We start from the raw sequence: 7,184 nt of genomic DNA, 5'->3' as shown, positions 1-7,184 counted from the left end.
GTGTAATGAGTGTAGAAATCGTGACTTCCTAATCAATATTGACTAAGAACTCCTTGGGAGGAGCTCTGAGCTTTGACAGAAAAGAACCAGAAGTGAAAATGAATTTGTGCAAAATGAAAACTGAATTATCATTGAGCTGATCTTTGTGCATTTATACGCGTTGAACTAACTAACAGAATGTGAATATAACTAACTGGAAAGAATAACAAACTAGCAAACTGAAAAATGAAGACTAATGATTTACAATCTTCAAGTCCTACATGTACTAAGTTATCAAATACAAATACATGATCTTAACAAGCCCCCCCCCCCCTCAAGTTGGCAGTGATGTAGTTACTGACAACTTGTGCAATATGTTAGAATGACTAGGTCCACTCAAAGCTTTGGTTAGAATATCAGCCATTTGTTCTGTAGTGGAGACATGATGAAGAGTAATGAGCCCTTCTTGCAATTTGTTTCTCACAAAATGATAGTCAACCTCAATGTGTTTGGTGTGTTCATGGAATACTGGGTTCTTTGCAATATGGATTACTGCCTGCCTATCACAAAAATCTGAAATAGGCAAGCTACAAGGCTCAGTTAACTCACCAATAATCTTTCCAACCAAACTAATTCTCCAACTACCTTCCTGACTGCTCTGTATTATGCTTCTGCTGATGACAATGATACTGTTGTCTGCTTCTTTGATTTCCAACCAATAGGACTGTCCCTTAAGAACACTATATATCCACTTACAGACTTCCTAGAATCAGAGCATGCTGCCCAGTCTGAGTCACAATAGGCAGTAATTGTACAGTCTGTATGTTTGGTCATGAAAATGCCTTGGCTCAGGTCATTCTTCAAGTATCTCAACACATGAAAAGCTGCCTTAAGATGTGGTTCCCTAGGTGCTTGTAGAAATTGACTGAGATGTTGAACACTATATGTAATGTCCATCCTTATATTTGTGAGAAAATTCAATTTACCTACCAATTTTCTGTAATAAGTTGGATCAGTAAGCAGTGTTCATTTGAACTCAACTTCACAGAAGGATCAAGTGGTGACGATGTTGTGCTGTAGTTTGAACAATCAAATTCCTTGATTAAATCTGCAGCAAACTTCTTCTGAGAAATCAAAACACTATTATCCTTGTATAGAATTTCGAGGCTTAGAAAATAGTGCAGCTTTCCTAAATCTTTTATCTTGAACTGAGCATGTAGATGTGCCTTTTAAGACTCAATTTCTGTCAAATCTGTTCCTGTCAAAATAATGTCATCTACATATATTGCTACAAAAACTACAGACATTCCAACTTTTCTATGGAAGAGAGAATAGTCACTGATAGAGTGTGAATATCCTCTGGAGCAAAGTGTTGTGGCTAGTTTTTCATACCACTGTCTGCTGTTTTAATCCATATAGAGACTTTCTCAATTTACACACCATTCTTCTATCATCAACCAGCAAACCCTATGGAAGTGCCATATAGACCTCTTCATATAGATCACCATGAAGAAAGGCATTGTTAACATCCAATTGATATAAACCCCAGCCCTTCTTGACAGCCAAACCAATTAATGTCCTCACAGTGGTCATCTTCACCACAGGTGAGAAGGTCTTAGTATAATCAACCCCTGCTTGTTGTTTATAACCTTTGACAACTAATCTGGCTTTAAACCTTTCCACTGTGCCATCAGTTATGTGCTTGATCTTGTAAACCCATCTGCAACCTACTGGTTTCTTTCCTGCAGGAAGTGGTACTAAATCCCAGGTGTTATTATCATATAAAGCTTTAAATTCTGATGTCATGGCTGCTTGCCATGCAGGATCCAAAGATGCCTCCTCATAAGAGAATGGTTCAATATCATGAGAAATATGTTGCATTAGTTGCTGACTATCCAAGAAAAAAGAGGTGAGGGAAATATGATTAGAATTATGATGACTGATATGTGGAATAGAGGTTGAAAGAAAAGACTGTGATGATGGTAATTTGTAGGTGTATTCACTTAGATATCTTGGAACAATGTGTGTTCTAGTTGATCTCCTAAGGGCTGGTTCATTGTGTGTTTCAGTTGGTATTATAGGGACAGAATTAGTTTGGGTAATTGTTGGTTCAGTGTGTGTGTTTGTTGGTGACATAGGATTGGTTTGAGTTTGAGTGTTATCTGTAGTAACATTATCAAGTACAAAAGGTAAAGTAACATGATCATCAATGTTAGTGACTTCTTTGGTGATATCCTTATCCATCATGTTCAATATTGTAAAATTATTTCTCAGATTTTTTAAGACAAAAATAAAGCTAGAATCAGGAAACACATCAGCAAAAGGAAAAATACTCTCATGAAATGTGACATCTCTAAAAATGTGTATCCTTTTAGACTCCAAGTCTAAGACCTTGTAACCCTTTGTATCGAAGGGATATCCAATAAAGATGTGAGGTGTTGATCTTGGCTCAAATTTGTCTTTGTGTTTTTAGGGTGGTTGGAAAGCACAGGCATCCAAATGACCTGAGTTGTGAGTAGGTATGTTGTTTGTTGTACAATATCTCAAAAGGTGTTTTGTTGTTCAAGGTTGTGGAAGGAAGTCTATTGATCAAATATATTGCAGTAAGAACACATTCCCCCAAGTACTGTAAGGGAAGTTTTGAGTGATATAACAATGCTCTGGCAGTTTCAAGCAAATACTTATGCTTTCTTTCTACAATACCATTCTGCTGTGGTGTATAAAGGCAGGTTCTTTGATGGATAATTCCTTTATTTTGGAGAAAATCAGAGGTTTCTTTATTTGTAAACTCCAGGCCATTGTCAGTTCTAATGGACTTTACTGTGGTTTTGAATTGGTTTTCTATTAGGCAGATTAAGGCTTTAATGGTTTGCAGTGAATTACTTTTGCAGCTGAGCAATTGAGTCCATGTTGATCTACTAAAATCATCAACCATAGTGAGGAAATATTTCTGATTTGTATGTGTTGGTGTGTGATATGGTCTCCACAAATCAATGTGAAGCAATTCAAAAATTTATATGGATTGTATTGTTGTTTTATTGGGAAAGGGAAGTCTTGCCTGTCTTCCTATTGGACAAATAGTACAGGTGAAAGGTTGTTTTGGGGCAAAAGAGAAAGGTATTGTGGAGATACCCCTCATTTTTCCAAAGGGTACATGACCTAGCCTTGCATGCCACAAATGATCCACATTTCCATGAGACATACATGACTTATGAGAATCAGCAGGACACAAATTTGTAACAGGTTGCTGTGGATTCCAACAAATGTCTTTATTATTCTCATGAGATGATCTTACAAAATGAGTACAAGGGAAAGGGATTTTCTCATGTGATACAGGATGTGAAACGGAAAAAGGTGGAGTTGAAACAAGTGAAGAAAGACCAGATGATTTGCTACAGTTTGGACATCTTGAACAAGTGAAGTAGAGGCCATCTTTTGCACTACCAATCTCCAGAGGGCTCTTCAGAGAAGGGCCCTGCATAAGACACGATGAGTTAGTGAAACTAATAACAACTTTGAGTTGTGAAGCTAAACACTGGACTTAAATCAAATTGAATTTAAAGCTAGGTACAACTAATACTTGATATAGAGTCAATGTTGAATTTAGATAGGCATCACCAATCTCTGTCACTTTCACTTCATATCCATTAGGTAGTGTAACTAAGAATGGGTAAGCTAGAGGTCTGATTCTAGTAAGCAAGGCTTTATTAAATATTATGTGGTTTGTGGCTCCTGAGTCTATAATCCATGAGGCAGCAGATGATGAAACACATTTACAAGACAATTTACCAAATTCAGTTATAGAGGAATGACAAGCTAAGATACCTGGAAGGTTCACAGCTCCATGTCCATTTGCAAGGTTGTCTGCAGAATCCTTGTGTCCATCATTTGTGGTTTCTCCATGAACATGTATGTTTCCCTACAAATTGAGCAGCTGATTGTACTAGTCATGTGTAAGACTGTGAGTCAAATTGTTCTCTTGTTCCTCATACTTCTCAAAAATTGAACTTCTTGAACTTCCATGGACATTTGTTGTTGATCCTGAGTTTCTTCCCTTAGTAAACTTGAAATCCTGAGGGAATCCATGTAGCCTATAACATTTTTCCTTAGTGTGACCTAACTTCTTACAATAGTCACAGAACAGATTTGACTTGTTGTGATTTGGTGGATATGTTCTTAAAGAATTTCCTAAATTACTAGATGAACCTCCATAGTAACCAGATGATGAATTGTTGGTAGGATTTGGCTTATACACACCCTTGCCCCCTCCTCTATTTGGAGTATAATTTGTTCTGAAAGTGCTAGTGTTGTTGCATGCAATAGAGTGCCTGGAACCTGAACTACTGCTTGCAGATACACTTAGTGAAGTGGAGTCCAGATGAACTTGAGAGTGAGGCTTGACTTCTCTTTGCTTTTCCTCCTGAACTAGGATGGAGAAAGTCTGAGCCATGGTAGGTAGAGGATTCATCATTAAAATACTTCCTCGAACAACTGTGTAAACTTCATTTAAGCCCATTAAGAACTGAATGAGGCGTCGATCTTATTCTGCCTTGTACAGCTTATTCTTACCCCCACAGGTACATGAGCAAGTGCATTTGTGTAGTGACATCCAAAGTAGCCAATTCCTTCCATAACCTCTTGATGTTAGTGTAATATCCTGTGACATCAAGGTTACCTTAAGTAAGATTGCTAAGTTCCTGTTGAATTTGGTACAGTTTAGCGCCATTTGCCTGGTCATATCGATCTTCTAATTCCTCCCATAGTTCCTTTGCATTGTTTACATATTGTAGGCTGTCATCTAGATCCGTCGACAGAGAATTAAGAATCCAAGAGGTTACCATATTATTAGAGCGTTCCCATTGATCATACATAAGCGAAGTAGGAGCTGGTTTCTCAATTTTGCCATTGATGAAACCTGTCTTGTTCTTCACAGAAAGTGCTCTGAGAATTCCCCGTAGCCATGATCGATATTCGGTGCCATCGAAAACGACTAGAGTAATTGATGACCCAGCATTCTCTGAAGGTTGCACATACAGGGGATTATTGGAATCATGATGGATTTGCGTTTGTTGAGTCTTAGCAGTCAAGGTCGGTTGATCTGTACCAATCGCCGTGAATCAATAGCCAGTGACAACAAGAAGAAAATATATGAAAAACGAAGAGTGAGATCACAAATCGCGGAATATCAGATTGAGAATTGAGAGAGAGACGATTGCGAGATCGCAAATCGAGAATCGAAGAGAGGAGAATTGAATCAATGCGGAAGAGAAACGAATCAATGCGGAGGAAGAATCCCTTAGCTCTGATACCATGTAGAAATCGTGACTTCCTAATCAATATTGACTAAGAATTCCATGGGAGGAGCTCTGAGCTTTGACAGAGAAGAACCAGAAGTGAAACTGAGTTTGTGCAAAATGAAAACTGAATTATCATTGAGCTGAACATTTATACACGTTGAACTAACTAACAGAATGTGAATCTAACTAACTGGAAAGAATAACAAACTAACTAACTGAAAAATAAAGACTAATGATTTACAATCTTCAAGTCCTACATGTACTAATTTATCAAATACAAATACATGATCTTAACAATGAGTAAAGTTGTTCTTATGACATCAGAAGGTCATGAGTTCAAGCTGTGGAAATGAGCTTAGTGCACAAGATTACCTTTTTAATGTCATACTTCACCAAAATTAACGTCCGCTACTATTACAGTAAGAGTCATTAGTCTTTATACTGACCTGCACTAAATATTGATAATTGATTGATATTGTGGTTAATAATGGAAGAGATCGATCAGGGAAAAGAGATACACAAGAAGGTTTCAAGATGTAGTTTAATAGATTGCATTATTTTCAGCTTATTATGTTAGTAGTTTCAATATGAAGAATAACCAGAATGCACTTAGCTAATATTGTAAAGAGACTTTTGTTGAGCAAGGGTACTCGAGTTGCAACGCACTGCTTAGGTGGGAGATTCAAAGGTGCCATTTTTTAAAAAAAGTAACAGTTGTTTTCAAGGATGCCATTGCCTTAAAATCTGCTTTTGGTATCAATCAGTTGTTACATTTTAGCAAAGTCATTGAACCTCCTGCTTTAAGTTTATGAATTGTGTATTTGATCACTCATCTATAATTTTAGCTGATTAAGCTTTTGGGCAACTGTTTTTTAGCCACCGCGGCAAGAAAGAAATACACCTCTCTGATTAGGTTTCAGTTCAATCATTTCACACATAATGCAACCATAGACTCAATCCCTTTGATGGGCATGTTTTTGAATTTGAGCCAAATGATTTTATATGGGAAAATTTAATCACTCCCTTCGTTCCAATTTATGTGAAGTTGTTTGACTTGACCGAAGTTTAAGAAATAAAGAAAGAATTTTGAAACTTGTAATCTAAAACAAACTATAGACATTTGTATGGTTAATAATTATCTAATTAAGGGATGAAAATTTTAAAGTTAAATTGTTTAATATAAAAATGTCTCATTCTTTTTCGGACAAACTAAAAGGAAAATATCATATAAATTGAACATAGGGAGTATTCAGTTCTGCCAAGCTCTCTTTACTTCTTTTTTTCCTGTCCTTCTTTCTTAATAGTAGTTGGGATTATTTGGTTAACTTCGTCTCGATTTCCCTTTCGGGTAAGTTCAGTTGATTCCATGACTCTTAAACAAATCGTGTATTAATCTACTATAACTATAGGATGCTCCCCTTTTGCAAATTACTGCATGCATTTCTTTTTGTTTTGATGTAACAATTCGTCCGTATGGTGATGCTATTATCTATCAATGGTACTGTATCTCTTGCTCTTCGTCAGGAACATGATTGAAATTAGTCTGCTATAATCATCTAACATCTATTACTTGTTGCTCTTTTTATTTCCCCGCCTTTATGTTTCTGTATTTGATCTTTCTGTGTTTCTTTCTTATTTTCCTTTGGACTATTAGTTTACTTTTTAGTTAGCACTGAATTAGAAGAGGATAGAGATCCAGATAAATCATTTCCAAGGCCATCTTTGTGATCTTCTGTCCACTGAAAAAATAACCGCGAAGAGCTGCTCGTATAATGTATTAGCAATATGGGAAGAAAACTCAAAAGTTCGATCATCATGCTCCCAGGGTAAACGTTGTTTCTTCAATGGAATATCAACCCAATAATGCTTCCTCATTCTCTCGGGAAAACAATATCATATTTGAATATC

Source organism: Solanum verrucosum, unplaced genomic scaffold (genome assembly GCF_900185275.1).
Source record: "Solanum verrucosum unplaced genomic scaffold, falcon-dt-bn FXZP01001148.1, whole genome shotgun sequence".
Classification (NCBI taxonomy): Eukaryota; Viridiplantae; Streptophyta; class Magnoliopsida; order Solanales; family Solanaceae; genus Solanum; species Solanum verrucosum.
This window is presented reverse-complemented; position numbering follows the sequence as displayed.